Source organism: Apium graveolens, chromosome 7 (genome assembly GCF_009905375.1).
Source record: "Apium graveolens cultivar Ventura chromosome 7, ASM990537v1, whole genome shotgun sequence".
Taxonomy (NCBI): Eukaryota; Viridiplantae; Streptophyta; class Magnoliopsida; order Apiales; family Apiaceae; genus Apium; species Apium graveolens.
Genome location: NC_133653.1, coordinates 8,884,197 through 8,902,248, shown reverse-complemented (window position 1 = coordinate 8,902,248; position 18,052 = coordinate 8,884,197). Strand labels below are relative to the sequence as shown.

The 18,052-nt window shown below is 36.3% G+C and overlaps 1 non-coding gene across 1 annotated transcript; it reads left to right on the top strand.

Moving 5' to 3' along the window:
* The first annotated feature begins 254 nt into the window (after positions 1–254).
* Positions 255–361, top strand: LOC141676360 (small nucleolar RNA R71). The gene has a single exon (XR_012556955.1). It is a non-coding gene; the product is annotated as a small nucleolar RNA R71 (small nucleolar RNA).
* The last annotated feature ends 17,691 nt before the right edge of the window (positions 362–18,052 follow it).

Sequence of the window (18,052 nt, the reverse complement as noted above, 5' to 3'; positions counted from 1 at the left end):
CCACCTTCATCGACAAAGCCTTAAGTTGGGCAGCTATAGCAGTTGCTGCATCCAACTCCGGAATTCCTGCTACTTTTCCCTGAGTCAGTCTCTGGGAAGGATTCTGGTACTCATTAGCAGCCATCAGTTCGATCAATTCATAAGCTTCATCGTAGCTTTTAGCCCACAAGGCTCCTCCTGATGCTGCATCAAGCATGGGTCTAGAAGTAGCACCCAATACATTATAGAAACAGTTTATAATCATCCAATCAGGCATGCCATGATGTGGGCATTTCCTTAGCATCTCTTTATATCGATCCCAAGCCTCACACATAGGTTCTCCATTTTACTTAGCAAACTGAGTAAGAGCATTCGTGATTCCTGCAGTCTTCGCCATAGGGAAGAATTTAGTGAGAAACTTTTGAGCAAGATCTTCCCATTTAGTGACTGACCCCGTTGGTAGAGAATGTAACTAGCACTTAGCTTTGTCCCTAAGAGAGAATAGGAAGAGTCGCAGCTAGATAGCATCCTTAGTCACACCATTGAACTTAAAAGTATCGCAGATCTCGATGAAATCCCTGATGTGCATGTTGGGGTCTTCAGTAGGAGAACCCCCAAACTGAACAGAGTTCTGTATTATCTGAATCGTGCCTGCTTTGATCTCAAAAGTGTTAGCCGAGATGGCTGGTCTGATGATGCTTGACTGAATGTCATTGATCTTAGGCTAAGAATATTCCATCAAAGCCTTAGGATTTTCTGTTTGATCTCCCATCGCTACTACCACTGGTTCTTCAACTTTTTCTTTATCTTCTACTTTCTCTTCTTCTTTAAAGACTTCTCTTCGAACCTCTATCGCTTCTTCCTCGGCTTGATCCAGATTTTTCTTAAGGGTCCGAGAACGCGTATGCATACACGCTCGCTAGATCACCTGAAATAAGACAAGGAAACAGGTAAGTAAAAATGTCCGAGTCAATGAATTTTAATGACCACTGATGATAAACACATAAACTAAAAAAATAACCAACACTACAGTCCCCGACAGCGGTGCCAAAAACTTGTTAGTCGTTAAACACGCACTAATAATACACACAAGTATACGAGTTCACAAGTAGTATAGAATCTTTTCTAGTTCATTCCCACAGAGACTGCTTGGTTGACTAGTTAATTTATGCACTTATACACCGATGATATGGTTATTATTTAATGCTAAGACGATAACAAATTGTGGTTGCTTATAACTAAGAATTACGCTAACTATTATAACTACGAGAATAAGATTGACTGAATTAATATATATATGTGACAAACATGGGATTCTAACTTCATTAATTACATCATTCAATAGCCTTATTGTTCTCAACCTTAACATGCAATGGTGATGACATTAATCAGATAGCACGAAACTGATAAACACCAACTTTCGTTGCACGAGTACCATACTACCAGACATCCACAGAAGAGATAGAAGCTGAATAGACACCAATTATATTGAGACCCTATATGTCTATAGAATTTGACAACATAACGGTTTAAGCATAAGTTATCCATCTTGATTACATAGGGTAAGTAAGATGGTTAAAATTACCTACGAATCATACATCACAATACATGAACCTATGCTAGCATGGTAAGTTCTAAATCCTTAAATTCACTTTCACTTTATTAAGAATTAACACACTATCTTATAAGTTCGCGATGCTCATAGGACGAACACGCACAACCAATACTAGGCTATCATACAATCACCACATGCTAAGGCATCGAAACAATTTAACTAAAGAAATCCATAAATAAATCTGCTAGAACCCCACGATAACGATTAGCCCATGATCGGACTCATCATCAATGTGGGTTTCGATGAAAGCATGGTTTAACAAACGTAGTCTTTATAACGAATAAATAAAACCAAGTTAACACAAGAGTATAGGTTCAACAAAACAGGAAACGAGCATCCAAGATTAAAACTCAAAACAAAGATTCACAAGAATAAACTAGATCATCTTCGCCTTTATTGAATTGTGCTATAGGTCTCTTGCCGTCTTCTCCTTGGCTCTGATATGTCTCTCCCTTGATATATCCCTTCAAAACATTCTTATTTGAATATATATAGCAGCCCTAACCAATCCGGAAGTCTCCCCAATTAGAATCGCATTAGAATCAGGATTCATGTTTTTCGCACCGGCGCGGCCGCGCGCGGTCACAGCGCGGGCACGCTGCCTTTCTGGAATCCTGGCACGGGTGCGTGCTATTACAGCGTGGGCGCGCTGTCCTTCTGGGAAAAACTCAGATTTCATCTTTTTCCTTGCTGCTTCGAGCCAGCTTTCCACGAGCTTTTATTCCAACATCACCTTGACACCAAATCAATGCTAATTCACCTGATTCACAGATTAATGCCTGAAATGCAAAAACACTAGAAAACACGTTAAAACACTTAACAACTTGAGTACAAATGCATCAATTCAAAGCTTATTAGAGCATTATAAAGTGTCATAAATGCCACTCAACAGTATGCCTATTATTCCCAAGGATGAGCCAATAGACTGGGAAAGTATGCCAATCCCTGAATTCAACTTACCTATCTTCAACAAGCCAAAGAAGACAAAGATTAGAACAACCAAGAAAGTGAAGCATATGACTCTTAGATCCAAGATCCTAACCAAATCTCAACCCACAGTCAACAAGGAAGATCTTTTGTATATTTGTGATATCAAGGAGTTTTCAGATTTGAACCTCTACTTGGATGAATTGGAAGAAGTAAGAGGGATTGATGCTTACAGACATCTTCCTGAAAGGCTAGTATTCAAGTACAAGGGAGGGAGAGAAATCACATGGCCACTTCACAGGATTCTTCAAGAAAGCCAATCTATTCTGATAAAAGTCTTCTCATCTTTCAAGAAGAACTTTGGGTTCAATGTAACTGCAAGGAAACTGGTTCTAAAGAAGATAGAAGATCTAAGGAGTAATAAAGCCAAGGATGCACTTCCAAGAACTCTTACAATCCCCTTCACAGGAAAGAGGGTGTATTTGAGGCTTTATTGGCTAATGGAATTCATGGATGGTAAGGGAGTTAAGAGATTCTTCATACTGGATGACCAATTGAGTATCACTAGAAATAAGACTCTATTGGAAATACAAGAAATGCTGGATTTATCTGAAGCTGATGAACTTGAATTCCATAGACAACTCCAGAATCAAATAGAGGAAAACAACAGGAAGCTTGGAAAGAAATCCAGACAATCAAGAAAATAGAATTATCTGCTCAGACTAGAGGAGCACCTTGATAATGATTGTGAGAACTCTTTGTACACTTTGCTTTTTTCAATTTTAAATAAATTTTGTAGCACTTATCAGTTTTATCTACTACTTTTTAATCTGTATTTTTAGGGTGTTTTGTTATCATCAAGTTTCTCTTAATTTATGGTTACAATTCCATTAGACATAAATTGGGGGATATTGTTAGGAATATATTGTGAACTTGATGATAAGTTAAACAAAACACCTTAGTAGATTTAACTTAGTGAAATTTGTAGCTCTCGAAGGATGATCTAATATAGTAGCGACTGATGAACATTATAGTCCTGACGAATGACAATTTGACATCCATCGAGAGTGTATCTTATGTAACAAATATGTACTGTAGCACATTTCTGCAAACAACATGTTTTAGTCAAGCAGATTGTGTAGGGTTCTCTAAGTCATGTTGACTACTAGATTGATATGCAGAATAGGTTGACTAATTCTAAATATGAGATGTCTTGTAATTTGGTATGAGTGAAATAGAGTCAAGTGGCAGATGGACTCCCGACGGATGATTTACAAGACTCCCGACGGATAATCATCAAGACTCCCGACGGATGACAAACATACTCCCGACGGATGATCAAATTCAAATAGCTGTTGACAGTGACAACACAGCCACATGCGTTGGGTGTTCGCAAAAGGAATGTGGCAGCCTGTTAAGCAGGATTTTGAGAACGAAGAAGCATTACCATTTCCATGCAATTGTGAAGATATTCAAAGATGATGGAATAGAGTAGTGAAGTAGCATGGAGTTAGACTAGATATATTTTGTTTTATTATCTTGTCTTATTCTCATGTAAATTTGGTGATATATAAACCGAGTGAAACAAGTAGAACAATTAACTAAGCAATACATTTTCCAGAGAAATATATCAAGTTGTATTCTATAAGTATTTCTCTGTAGTTTGTTTGTTCAACTTGTAAAGCAACTGTGAGCTATTCAAAGCTTCACAGGGTTCTCAATTGATATATATATATATATATATATATATATGTTAGGTCACAAAACACTGTAGAAGGGGGTTGAATACGGTGTCTAGCACAATCAAATCAAATTAAGAACACAAGTATCAAACACAGAATAATCTTATTAATAAAACAGTATTACAATGGAACCGTTCTCTCTCAGTGATGAACAAATATCACGAGAGCTGCTAGGGTTACAATGAATAATATTCTCGAATAAGATAACACATCTAGTGTAAACCCTATGCTATGTTTATATAAACACACAGTTACAAGATAAACTTCTAATTGATATCGAACATAAGTCTGCATCCTAAAATATATCAACAAGTTATATTTTCTTCCAAGTATTCTATTCTTCATAGAATTCTTCTTCATGCATATTTCTTTCTGTTTTAGTCTCGATCTTCTTTCCTTTCAATCAGCCGCCTTCCTTATCTGAAAGTCTCCTTAAGTCCTGATATTATCTCCTGATAAATATCTTCTGATATCTTAAGTTCTGATAACTTAAGTTCTGATATCTTAAGTTCTGACTTCAGTATAAGTATTGATTTCCAGTTAAGTCATGATTTGTCCTGTTAGTTAAGATCTGAAAACTAAACACAAATTATTATTAGACATAACATCACAAATATATCTAACAATCTCCCCCAACATGTAAATTAGCATAATATACAAGTTCAACAAATATTTGATGATGTCAAAAACAATAAGTACAAATGCATGAGAATTTGACTAGATAACTACAACTTACAGTCCTTACAGCTTTACCATCCTTAAAGTCTGATTTCAGCTTCAGTCTGTATATCCTTCAGAATTTAAGCAGTTGTAGATCTTTGACTTGGCTTCAATTTCTGATCTCTTTGATGTCAGGAGTTGTTCTGAGATAGTTCTTCAAAAGTGTTCTCTCAGCATATTCAAGTTCATTGACCATCCTCCTTTTAGCATTTTTCAGTTCAACTGTATCTTCACCATATTGAAAGATAGCAGCCCTGAGATCATTTATTTTAGCTTTTCTTATATCCTGATCCAGTCTAATGATATAGACTTTATCAGACTCTAGATTGAATTCAAGTCCCTTAATACCAGAAAATATAGTGATGATTTTTGCAGTATTAGGCTTCATTTCAACAATATCTCCACTGTGAGATCTGTACTTAGGACAGTGTGGGTTGTCAGACTTTACAGAGTAAAGCCTCTTCTGTCTTTGAATATTTGATTTTAAATAACCTGTAGCACCATCTGTTGATCTGTTTTTCACTTAAAGTAGAAATAGAACATGTTCCAATTCTTCAAAATACTTCAATGGAATAGCATTCTTCCTGATCTGGAATACTCTCCCATATGTCATAAAGTATAACATGATATCTTCTTTCAAAACAGAGTGGTAAACCATTTGTACAGATTCAAGTTGATTCAATCTTTCAGGAGTTGCTCCTACTCCTGGTTCACTTAAGGAAGTTGGATCATTGGTAGTGTTGTGTATTCTCTTCTCTTTAGAACTACCCAATCCTAATTTGTCTCTTGCTTCCTTTCCTTGAACAACTCTTGCTTCAAAACCACTTGATGTAGTCTTCAAAGGTTGAGTCTATTGAGCTTTTATGAATCCTGGTAGTAGCATCTTTGAAGGTTTAACATGAGCAATCTCAGAGGTTTCCTTTTCTTTATCTTCTGATATCAAGCCAACTTGAGCTATGTCAGAGGTTGCTTGCTTCACTGTAATATCAGATTTTACTAAATCCTGATCTTGAACAACATGAGCTCTGTCAGTGGTTGTTTGAATATCCTTTTTCTTCAAAATCAGACTAGTATCGTCATCATTAATTATTTCTTCATCCATGATTGGCATGTATACCTTTACAGGTTCATCAATTTTTGCTTTGCCCTTGGATCTTAGATCTACCTCCACTTGTGATTTGGCTTTGGTTGCCTCAGAATTTGTCTCTTCTTAATCAGAATATCCTTAGGCTTTGGAAGTTTCTTTTCAACAATAGAAGCTTTAGACTTGGATGTGACATTTTCTGCTTTAAGTCTGGCTTCTTCTTCCTTTAGACTTTCAAAGTCCATTTCTGGATTTTCTTTGAGAAATAATCTCTTTGAAATTTCTTCATCCAGCTTCTGTATCTTAGGGTCTTGATAGTAAACTATTGTTTCCTTCCCCTTGAGCTTCAGTTTCTGCATAAACTCTTGACTTTCACCCTGTATTGGAACATCAGGCTTTATCAAAACTTGTTTACCAGAACTTATTCTTCTATCAGCATCAGAGATTGATCTCTGTGTAGAAGTTTCAGCTTTCCTAGATGAAGAATCTTGACCTTGACCATGACCTCTACCCTTTTCAGAGTTTCCCTGGTCATCATTTCCATCATCCTTACCCTTCAGTACTTGACTAGATTTGCATTTGGACTTAATCATTTTCTCCCCCTTTTTGGCATCAGCAGGTAGAAGAAGAGAGACAAGCAATTCCACTGAGGATTGGATCTGATTGAGTTGGGTTTGCTGAGAAGCTTGATTCTTTAGAATTTCAGAAATCTGATCTTGTTGCTTCTCCTGAGTCTTTTCAATATACCCATTTCGGTCAAAGGCTGGCTTGAAAAATCTGTTCTTTTCTAATTTGGCATTCATATTTGCTGGATCAGTGATTCTTGAATTTTGTTCACCTTGTCATGAGTTATTGAGTGTTGACCTTGAAGGTGCCTGGTACTCAATACAGTAACTCTAAGCTGTGCCTTGAAATCATCATTTATCAGCATTTCATCAGCCTTATCTAGTGCTCAGCAAGTATATTTGAAGTAGGAACAAAATTAACTTTGTTCCACTCCTTAGTCCACTCATTTCCTCTAGGAGTTTCACTTCAAGGTACTGGTGCATCCTCTCTAACAAACTTCTTGATTAGATCAGCTTTGCATGGAGCTTGTTGAGGTGCATGTCCAGATGGACCAGCTGCATCAGCATCTACGTTTGTAGCAGCTTGACCAGTAATTTCAGCATTGTCAGCATCAGAATTTACAGAGCCTGCAGTATCAGCATCCTCTGATAGAATAACAGTATGTGAGGCTATAGAGGTTTCAACATCATCCTCTAAATTCTGATCTGCAACTAAATTCTGATCAACATCCAAATTTTGATGCCCACCTATAATCTGATCATCATCATCTAGATTCAGAACTGGTGTTGTTGGAATATCTGCATTAAAATCAGCATCCAAAATTGGTGTTGTTGGTGGAGTGAGTTGAGTTGGTGGAGCTTCCAAGTACAAGACATCAGGTACAACCAAGTTGTGAATATCTATGTCATCACTTATACCTGGATCTTCAGCATGTACTGGATTATTAATAGGAGACACAGGAGGTGTGGGCACTTGCTCTGGAATATCCTCTTGTCCTTGAATAGGAGACTTGTGAGCTGATTCAGCAGTGGGAAGTAATTCAATTACTATAGGTTCTGTTGAGATCAGAGATTCCTGACCCCCTTCCTTAGCTGCTGCTTCTAGGATTTCTTCAGAGTGTGATGATTCACTTACAGCCCTCCTGGCTCTTTGCTTTTTAAGTCTCTTTGCTGAAGTGGAGACTTTGGGAGCTTCATCATCAGTATTTAGCTTTCTAAGCCTTTTGAGGGGCCTAGAACTCCCAGTTTTAGTATCTTTCTGAGAAGAGATCTTCTCAGCTTCTACAACAACAGGTTCTGATATTGGAACCTGTTCCTCATTATCTGACTCATCTCTCAGAATAATTCTCTTTCTCTTCTGTTGAGACTGAGGCACAGTCTGTGTCCTCTTGGGTTTTGAAGATGAAGGCTTCACTGGATGTGCTGAAGGTTGTGGTTGAGTTTGAGGTTGGTGAGAGATGGTATGTTCTGATGGTTGTTGTGTTGGTTGTGATGAGTTGGTGGGTTGGACATAGGATAGACAGATGTATAAGTTTGTGGATCGGCATTTACCAAGATTTGTTTTACTGACTGAGGAATCTGTAAGGGTCTCAGCACTTGTTTCTTATTGTCAGCATTTAACAGATCATTAAAGGCCCTTTTTGCAAGCTTAAAGGGTGAAATTAAATCATTTGCTGGTTGGGGTTCATCAACACAACAATAAGTATATATAAGCTGACAGAATCTAGCAAAGTATACTACATTCCTATCCTCTGTCATCCTATCCCCTATAAAACCTAGCACAGCACTTGCAAAATCAAAATGAGTTTGATGGATAAGGGCATACCCGATTTGCTGACTCATGATGGGAATAGCATCAAAGTTGGAGCATTTATTGGCGAATGCCTTGGTGATACAATCAAAGAAAAAGCTCCATTCCTTTCTGATATTTGATCTTTTCAGTTGACCCAGCTTTCCCAAAATTTTCTCATAGCCCAGACTGGCCATAAGCTGCTGTAAAATAGGATCCTCCACTATTGAGAATGTATAACCTTCAGGTAAGTGGAGAGCTTTACGAACTGCTCCTGGAGTAACCATATGCTCAACATCTCCTGATGTGAAAATTATTCTTGGTGAACCAGCAGCACCACCATTATCAAAAAGCCCAGTTCGCCAAAATGTCAGCACTTGTTTGCTTGAAATAGTTTGAGGTTGGGTCAAAGCATACCCAATCTCACTATTGGCTAATAAATCTTGTACAAAGTGCAGATCTGATGGAGCTTCAACCTTATTCAAGATTGCAGCATAGTTATTTGGTACAAACTTGGCTCCATTAATAGTTAAATCCTTGGGCGCCATCAAAATTAAGTGAGAAGTTAGAGTGCCTGAAAGGTGTTTGAGAAAATGTTTGTATAGAAAACCGTCAGAAAATGTGAGAGAATAAGAAGAGAGAGAGAGAGAGTAGAATAAAAATGAAAATAAAAGATTTGAAAATCTTTTATCTATTTTACTTAAACATCCCACATGACAACATTTATTGAGAAGTGGAACAGACCTTTACACCTGTCAGCCATGCAGCAGTTAAGACAAAAGTTAATGGGCACGGTATGTTAGATATATTTTAGATGTCATGTCTAATGTGTTTCATGTTTAGTTTTCAAATCTTAACAAACAGGAAATATCAGTACTTACTGAAATTAGCACTTACTGGAAGTCAGAACTTAAGGATATCAGTACTTAAATTATCAGGAGATAATTATCAGAAGATGGATATCAGAACTTAAGTGAGGGAGGACGAATAGTTAAGGAAAGGCTGATTGAAAGGAAAGAAGATCAAGACTAAATAAAGAAGAGATATGCATGGAGAAGATTTCTATGGAAGATGGAAGACTTGGAAAAGAAGATATCTAATTGATATATTTTAGGATACAGAATCATATTCAATATCAATTAGAGATTATCCTGTAACTGTGTAGTATATAAACACAGACATAGGGTTTACACTATATGTGTTATCATAATCGAAGTTATTATTTATTGTAACCCTAGCAGCTCTCGTGATAATTTGTTCATCACTGAGAGAGGATAGTTTCATATTGTAACAGAGTTTATTGTGTTGAATAAAATCTGTTTTCTGTTACTTGAGTTCTTTAATTCGATTTGATTGTAGTAAACATTGTATTCAACCCTCTTCTACAGTGTGTGAGACCTAACAAGTGGTATCAGAGCAGATCTGTTAACACACAAAAAGTTTAAGATCCAAAAACAATCATGTCTGAAGAAGAACAAACTCCAACCAAGACCACCAAAACTGAAGAACCTCCAAAGACTCAAATCCACAGTCGATATGAGACTATTAGAGTTCACATACTGAAACCATTTGAATATCCCATATGGAAGGTGAGGATGTCTATGTTTCTGGAAGCTACTAATCCAGAATACCTTGACAGAATCAATGAAGGACCATACAAGCCAACCAAACTCTCTGTTATAGTTGCAGGTGAACTAGCAAAGTCTGTACCAAAGGAGAAGAGTGATTACACTGCTGAAGATATCTCATCAATTGCTAAGGATGCTAAGGTACGACATTTGCTGCATAGTGCCATTGATAATGTAATGTCAAACAGGGTAATTAACTGCAAGACTACAAAGGAGATATGGGATGCCTTGGAGACAAGATGCCAGGGAACTGATTCAATTAAGAAGAACAGGAAGACTATACTCACTCAAGAGTATGAGCACTTTGACTCAAATCCTGATGAGTCATTAACTGGTTTATATGACAGATTTGTCAAACTCTTGAATGATTTGTCACTAGTTGACAAGGAATATGATCTTGAAAGTTCAAATCTTAAATTCCTGTTAGCTCTTCCTGAATGTTGGGATTTGAAGGCCACCACTATAAGAGACAACTATGCTCTTGAAGAAACAACTCTTGATGAAATTTATGGGATGCTCAAGACTCATGAACTTGAGATGGAACAAAGAAGCAAGAGGAATAGAAGAAAGTCAAGGACAGTTGCTCTTAAGGCTGAGGAGGAATCCCCCAAAGCAGCTACCTCAAGGAAAGGCAAGGGAAAAGCTCTCATCATAAAGTCTGATACTGAATCATCAAGTTCTGATACTAATGATGACTCAGAAACTGAAAGCTTACCTGAGATGGATCCTGATAAAGAGATGATGAAGATGTGTGCTCTTATGGTGAAATAAATCACAAGGATTGCATACAGGAAATTCATAAAGGGAAAGAAGTCTTCCAGGAAAGGTGCAAGTTCTGATAAGAAGAGTTTCAGAAAATCTGAAGGCAAAGGAGGAAAGTCTGACAGAGGAGATTACACAAATGTCAAATGCTACAACTGTGGTGAGAAAGGCCACATATCTCCTAATTACAAGAAAGTGAGGAGTGACAAATGCAAGGCTCTTGTCACAAAGAAGAAAAGCTGGACAGACACTTCAGATTCTGAAAGTGAGGTGAACTATGCCTTGATGGCAAATGCTGATAGCAATTCTAATGCTGCTGAGTTAAAGGTACCTCAAACTACTTATGTCTTTCATACTGATGATATTAATGAGTTGAGAAGATATCTTAAAATCATGTTTATAAGCTATAGAGATCAAACTCTAACATGTGAAAGATTAACTCTTGAAAATCTTGCTTATAAAAAGAGGAATGATTATTTAGAAAAAGAGTTAGTCATGTTCCATCAAACTCAGAAAGATAGAGATGATGCCTTTTATGTTAGGGATTAAGTATTAAAAATGAATGAATCTCTAAAAACTGAGTTAGAAAAGGAAAGAGAGATTATCAGGACTTGGACTAACTCTGGTAAAGCAACTCAGGATATTCTTAGTAGTGGAAACTGGAAAGAGGGCTTAGGTTATGGAGATGATTAGAATGATAAAGGAACTGTAGAGATTGAGCCTATAGTTGTTAAACAAAAGCCAAAGGTAAATCCTGTTAAGTTTGTAGTTGTAAATTCTGATATTGATAAATCATAAGTTAAAGAGAAATTAACTTCTGACAAACCAAAACAGGTTAAGCCAACTGAAGTAAACATAGGCTTAATGACAAAGAAGCAGCTTAAGCATAAGCTGAAAGATGTTAAGAATGTAAACAAGGTAAAGCCACCTAGGAAAAATAGGAATGGAAAGGAAGGTGTGAACAAAAGTAACAATTATAAGCCTGTTCCTAATGCTCCCAGAAAAACATGTCATAACTGTGGAAATTCTAACCATCTGGCTTCTTTTTGCAGGAAAAATAAGAACATAAACTCCTTACCTTCAAAGTCAGGAGTTAAGAGTCAGTCTGTTAGATATAGGCCACAAAATCCTTGTTTTTATTGTGGTAGTTTATGGCATTCCATTTATACTTGTAAGAAATATCATAGTTTGTACTATGATTATTATCAAATAAAACCTTCTTTAAAGAAATTTAGCATTGTTCCTTCTAGTATAAGTTCTGATGCAAAGTCTGATACTGTAAATGCTGATAAGAAAACTATTAACATAAATTCTGATGCTAAATCCGCTGCAAATGTTAATAAACTTCATAAGGCCAAAGGATCCAAGCAAGTCTGGGTCCTTAAAACTAATCATTAGTGGTCTTTGTGATTGCAGGGCAACAGGAAAAACATCCTAGTTCTGGACAGTGGATGTTCAGGACATATGACTGGAAATAAAGCCCTGCTATCAGACTTTGTGGAGAAAGCTGGCCCAAGTATTTCTTATGGAGATGGCAACATGGGAAAAACTTTGGGATATGGTAATATAAATATGGGGAATGTCATCATTGAAAAAGTAGCTCTGGTCTCAGGACTTAAACACAATCTGCTCAGTGTTAGTCAAACCTGTGACAGAGGTTATCATGTGGATTTCTTTGAAGAACACTGTGAAGTTGTAAGCAAACCTATAGACAAAGTTGTTCTGAAAGAATACAGGCATGGTAACATTTATGAAGCCAAGCTTTCAACAAGTACTAATGGTTCTGCAATCTGTCTGTTAAGTAGAGCATCAATTGAAGAAAGCTGGAATTGGCACAAGAAACTCTCTCATTTAAATTTCAACAATATAAATAAACTAGTTAAGAAAGATCTTGTGAGAGGTTTGCCAAAATCAGTATTTGCTCCTGATGACCTTTGTGATTCCTATTAAAAGGCAAAATAAAGAAAATCTTCATTCAAGAGCAAGACTGAATCTTCAATTCTTAAGCCTTATCACCTACTACATGTTGATCTATTTGGTCCAGTGAATGTCATGTCTATTGCAAAGAAGAAATATGTTATGGTCATAGTGGATGAGTTCACCACATATACATGGGTGTATTTCTTGCACACAAAAAGTGAAACTGCATCTATTTTGATTGATCATGTTAAGCAACTGGATAAATTGGTCAAAGATTCTGTGAAGATCATAAGAAGTGATAATGGCACTGAGTTTAAGAATTTGATCATGAAAGAGTTCTGAAAAGACCATGGAATAAAGCAGGAATTTTCTGCTCCTAGAACTCCACAAAAAAATGGAGTTGTTGAAAGAAAGAATAGAACTCTTATTGAAGCTGCGCGAACTATGCTTGATGAAGCAAATTTGCCAACCTACTTTTGGGCTGAAGCTATACAGACTGCTTGTTTTACTCAGAATGCAACACTCATTAACAAACATGGAAAGACACCATATGAGATGGTGAAGAAAAAGAAGCCAAATCTGAAGTATTTTTATGTATTTGGATGCAAGTGTTTTGTTCTTAAGACTCATCCTGAACAGCTATCCAAATTTGATCTAAAAGCTGATGAAGGAATTTTTGTTGGATATCCACTTTCCACAAAAGCCTGTAGAGTCTACAATTTAAGAACAAGGGTTGTCATAGAATCTATCAATGTCTCTTTTGATGATAAGAAGATTACAGGACTTGAAGATTTCAATGATCATGATCAGCTGAGATTTGAGAATGAAGTTTTAAATTCTGATACTGTAAATCCTGACAGTCTAAATCCTAATATTGCAAACTCTGATGGATTAAACTTTGATATTATTGAAACTGTGGTGACTACGCCAAACGAAGATGCACCTGTGCAGGGGGGGCATACTGAAGATACAACCACATCTCAAGAAGCATCAGAACCTACAACTAGCTCTTCAAGTTCTGATTTATCAAGTTCTGATGGGACAAGTTCTGATAATTCTGGAAACTCAAGTGTTGATAATTCTGGAAACTCAAATTCTGAAGGATCTAACTCAGAGAGCATAATTTTAGGGGGAGCATCAGAAAATGTTGATGGAGACAGCATGGATCATGGGGGAGCATCCAGTTCTAGAGAAAATCTTCCATCTACAAGGAAGTGGACTAAAGCACATACACCTAACTTAGTTATTGGAAATCCTGATGCAGGTGTCAAAACTAGAACAGCTATATCAAATGAATGTCTTTATCACTCTTTTCTCTCTCAGACTGAACCAAAGAAAGTGGAAGAAGCTCTTCAAAATGCTGATTGGGTGCAAGCAATGCAGGAAGAGTTAAATGAATTTGAAAGAAATAATGTCTGGACCCTAGTGCCAAGACCAAAGAACAGTCTGTTGTTGGTACAAAGTGGGTGTTCAGAAACAAAATTGATAGTGATGGCATAATTACAAGGAATAAAGCAAGGCTGGTTGTAAAAGGATATTCTCAACAGGAGGGAATTGATTATGATAAAACATTTGCACCAGTTGCTAGATTGGAAGCCATAAGGATATTTTTGGCTTATGCTGCTCACAAAAAGTTTACAGTCTTTCAAATGGATGTGAAAAGTGGTTTTCTCAATGGAGAACTGGAAGAGGAAGTATATGTTGAGCAACCTCCAGGTTTTGTAGATTCAAAATTTCCTAATCATGTCTACAGACTTGACAAAGCACTTTATGGCCTTAAGCAAGCTCCAAGAGCATGGTATGAGACACTAGCTCAGTTTCTTCTGGAAAGTGGATTTAACAGAGGGACTATTAACAAAACATTGTTTTATCTCAACCATGGAAAGGACTTACTTTTGGTGTAGATATATGTTGATGATATCATTTTTGGTTCTACAAATGATAGACTTTGTAAAAAGTTTGCCAAGCTGATGCAGTCAAGATATCAAATGAGTATGATGGGAGAACTCAGCTATTTTCTGGGCCTTCAAGTCAAGCAGAATGAAGAAGGAACTTTTATTTGTCAATCTAAGTACACCAGAAATTTGTTGAAGAAATTTGGAATGCAAGATTGTTCAAGTGCATCCACTCATATGGCCACTGCAACAAAATTGGATAAGGATACTGGTACATCAGTAAATATTACTGATTACAGAGGTATGATTGGCTCATTACTCTATCTAACTGCAAGTAGACCTGATATCATGTATGATACCTGTCTTTGTGCAAGATTTCAAGCAGATCCAAGAGAACCTCACTTAACAGCTGTGAAAAGAATTTTCAAGTACCTTAAGGGTACAGCTAACCTGGGATTGTGGTATCCTAGAGAATCAGACTTTAAGCTAATAGGTTACTCGGATGCAGATTTTGCAGGATGCAAAATTGACAGGAAAAGCATAAGTGGAAGCTGCCAATTTCTTGGAGGAAGATTGGTTTCTTGGTTTAGCAAGAAATAAAAGTCAATTTCCACATCAACTGCAGAAGCAGAATATATTGCTGCAGGAAGCTGTTGTGCACAGATTCTTTGGATGAAGAATCGGTTACTAGATTATGGTTTAGAATTTTCTAAAATTCCTATTTACTGTGATAATCAAAGTGCTATTGCTATGACAGGTAATCCAGTTCAACACTCAATGACAAGATAAAGGAACATGTGGATGAAGGTACAGTGGAATTGCATTTTGTTCCAACAGATCAACAACTAGCTGATATCTTCACAAAACCACTGTGTGAAGCTACTTTTACAAGATTGGTAAATGAACTTGGAATGGTTTCAGGTTCTTTCTCTAAATCTGCTTAGTTTATGTTCTGATACATTAGGCTTTATGATCAGTATTTACAGATATTACTATCTTTGTGTACTCTGTGCTTAAACTGAAATTTGCTAAAGTGTTGATTGTTGTCTGGTGTGAATTTCTAAACTCTGATAGTGATATGAATGTTACTGTGACTATTCAATCAAATGAGGATAATTGTGCTAGATGCTGACCTAGTAATCTTTAATATACTAAAGATCCCATGTATGAAGTAATTGTTTATGTGGAAATCTTTTAACACGAGCAAATTATGATATTGAGCTTAGTTAAAGTATACTTCGTGTATCTTGTTACTAAGTCAAAAACTAGAATAGTGCTTCTTATCTGTTAAGTTCTAATGTTGGTAAATCGATGGATGTACTAAGTGCTGATAAGCCTCACTTATAAAAAGAAAAAGAAAAAAAAACATCAGGTACTCCTTTGAGATCTAGAGTAAAATTGTGGAAGGGAAGACCCAAATGCATTGCTGGTATTAAGTTATATGCATTAGAAAAGCAAAATAAAATTTTCTCACATTCTCTGATTACTGGAGAAATACTCTGATAATAGCATAAATTCTGATAAGCAGTCGTGACTCACTTACACTGAGAAGCCACTGTAAAATGGAATTTCAAAAGATGCATAAAATGAGCACAAAACAGTTGAGGTGGACTCATGCATGAACTCATTCTATAGTACACTTCAGAATAATGACAGATTTTGAGCAAAGTTCTTAGTTATGCCTTATTTCTAAGATGTACTGAAGTGAATTAGACTTTAATCTTTATCTGATATTTAGCTTACTGTACACACATACACTCCATATGAATGATGACAATTACTGTGGTGATAAATGTTATTTTAGATGAACAGTTTCAATGTCAGTTGCATAAATTCTGAGGACAAGTTCTGATGGAAGTTCTGATGATTAAGTTCTGATGAAACCATATCAGTACTTGTGTGAAGAATTATAGGAATAAATCATTCACTTTTCGAGTTAAGGAGCCATGTTCTGATGACTGTTAAGTTCTGATATAAGTCTAAGTTCTGATATTAAATCCTGATTCTTTACTTGACTTATTTGTGGTTAAATCTGAAATAGTCATATTTAAAATCAAAATATGTTTGGGTGAGACATACAAAGTCAAAATAATTTGGGTTAGTGGTACTCGTATATGCACAGTAATTTTTACTTGTTTCGTGTGCTCATTAACTCCTGTTTTAAGCTTCTAATGGCTGTCATAATTACTCATCGGTCTAGGGAGACGAGGCTTTACTTCTTTTCGTTTCACATTCCCTGCATCCCTTGGTCTTCCCTTGTCTATATAACTGACCGATAATCCTTCAGTAAAAACCAATTTTTTTTCTTCTCTCAAATAATGACTCTGTTTGGTTGGTTTTACTGTTATGGCTCAGACAAGGTGACTATTTGGAACAATGGAGTTCCAACTCATTATCCTATCAACAACATTCCTTCTAATCTCTGGATTCAATTTCCAGAAATCATTAAAAATAATTTATTGACTGTTCAAAGAGATCTTCATCTCCGTTCTCTTCGTCAGCAGGAGAGAATCATTCGTCTTGCTATTCTTTTTATTGAAGATAGGAAGAAGAATTAATTGTTATCCTCTTGTTTCTCTTCACTGTCAGCCTTGTCAGTCTTTTAGACTAGGACTAAGGCTGTTGATGTTAGGGATTCTAGACTAGGGCAATCTTGTAATTTTCTGCATGTAATTTAAGTTTCATGAAATGTATTCGTTTGATATATTAATGAAATTTTACTTTATTGCAAGATTTTGTCTCTGAGTCATTTCATATTCTGATGACCCTTTACATTCTGATAATAATCAAGTTGTGCTGCTCACGTGGTAGTGTTTATTTGCTTGGTTTATTTTTGGTTATTCTTAAATGGGATTATTTTATCAGAATAATTGTTTAAATGGGATTACTTGATTAATGGGATTACTTGGTTAGTGGAACAGTTTTTCTCCTTGAAAAACTTCATGTGATAAGTAATGATTACTAAATACCCGTGCCCATTAATTATTTTTTTACTGCTGCATGCCTGACAGGTGTCCAAAGACCTTTCATATTCGTCTCAACGGTTATCTTTTACCATGTATAAGTAAAAGAGAGAAAAGATTGTAAAATCTTTTATTCACTTTTCTACTCTATCTCTTTCTTTTTACTCTATTACTCTCACTATTTTCTGACGATTTCTCACACAGGCATTTTCTCGAACACCTTTCAGACACTCAAATTTTTCACTGATTTCTCAATGGCACCTAAAGATATTATCTTCAATGGATCAAAGTTTGTTCCTAATAACTATGCTGTCATTCTTTCCACGCAAGAAGCTCCGTCGGAACTTCACTTTGTTCAGGACTTCTTAGCTAATAGTGAAATCGGATACGCTTTGACTCAACCATCAAGTTTTTCTGGATCACAAGTGCTGACATTCTGGAGAACAGGGGTTTATGATGATG